The following is a 1,544-nucleotide window of genomic DNA, read 5'->3' as shown; positions in this document are numbered from 1 at the left end:
CCCTGGGGTTGCCGCGAGCACGCCCTTTGACCGCCGCCGCGTGCTGGGCCCGAGTCGGGATCAAGCCAAGCGCCACCGCAGGCAGTGGCGGACCGCGAGACACTGTGAGCCCGGGAAAGCCCTTGGCACTTTGCCTCCTACCCCCCACGCCTATGCCAAATGAAAAACCAATCGCAGCCCAAGCACCCGAGGCCGTGTGGAGCCCCTCGATGGGACCCCGGGTTCCGCGTCAAGTTCCATCCCAGGAACTCGCTCCCCTTCGCTGTCGCCTTCGAATCCTGGCCACCACCCACCCTGGCCACGCACCCGAAAAGCAGGCGCTTCCCTCGGAACTCAAGCAAGTTCGAGGAGCAGGGAGAAGCAGCTGGTTACAAGCAGCTTGAGCAAAGCCACCGCTTGGCGGGTTGCAGCATAGTCCTTGAAACTGCTTTTTTTTTTTTTTTTTTCCATGAGTTTTTGCCACGCATTCCCCTCCCAGCTTCACTCTCTGGATTTCGTTCTTCCTCTAAACCCAGGGTTGAGCTAACGGGAACTAGATGAACCCGCAGGGGGAAATCACTTGCTCACTGACTCAGGAGCATCCCCGAAAGTGCGTTTTGGGGTCCCTTCTGCCCGCTGCCTTTCCCACCGGGCAGGGCCCGTAGCGCAAGTGGAGGTCGCACCAAGGAGGGGGCGTAAAAATCGCTTCAAAACGACCAACGAATCTCTCAGCACAAATTACAGCAAACAGAATGCCGGAGAAAAACATCTGTCCCTCGTTCTGAGGTTAGGTATAAGCTGATTTCTAAACTTTTGTTTGAAAACTAATACAACGTGCTATGTTAGCCAAAAACAAACCATTGGTAGGGCTTCTCTCTCTAGAACTCTTTCCAAAGCTGGGTGTAGGTTTTGCATCTGTGATCACCCAACTTAGTGCAGAGGGCATGAAATACTTTTTAAATCATAATTTGGAAATCAGAGCTTAAAACTAAAAACAAAAAACTCCTGTGAAATATGTCCATTGTCTACAACGCAGGGTAGAATTTTCCAGTTGCAGCTTCTGCAGCATTAAGCAAAAGTCAAAGTGTTGATTGTATCTAAACATTGGCAAGTGGCACAGAATCAAATGGCTCTATTATTTTAATCCTTTAAAAATGAAAAACTAAATGTTAATGCCAAATTCAAGTAAACTTTAAGGCGAAAATAAAAAGACTAGGTTGATGATATGCAAATACTAGAGTGAGATTTGGTCCTATCAATTCTATAATGTATATCACATAGGAGAAAATGTTGAAGTGTTCTAAGATGAAGGTTCAAACATGTTTTTTGTTCTGTTTTGTTTTTTGAGACGAGTCTCGTTTTGTCGCCCAGGTTGGAGCGCAGTGGCAGATCTCGGCTCACTGCAACCTCCGCCTCCCGGGTTCAAGGGATTCTCCTGCCTCAGCCTCCCGAGTAGCTGGGGCTACAGGCGCACGCCACTACGCCAGGCTAATTTTTTGTATTTTTAGTAGAGACGGGGTTGCACCGTGTTAGCCAGGATGGTCTCGATCTCCTGACCTCGTGAT

The sequence above is a fragment of the Colobus angolensis genome, unplaced genomic scaffold (genome assembly GCF_000951035.1).
Source record: "Colobus angolensis palliatus isolate OR3802 unplaced genomic scaffold, Cang.pa_1.0 Scaffold188, whole genome shotgun sequence".
NCBI lineage: Eukaryota > Metazoa > Chordata > Mammalia > Primates > Cercopithecidae > Colobus > Colobus angolensis.
This window is presented reverse-complemented; position numbering follows the sequence as displayed.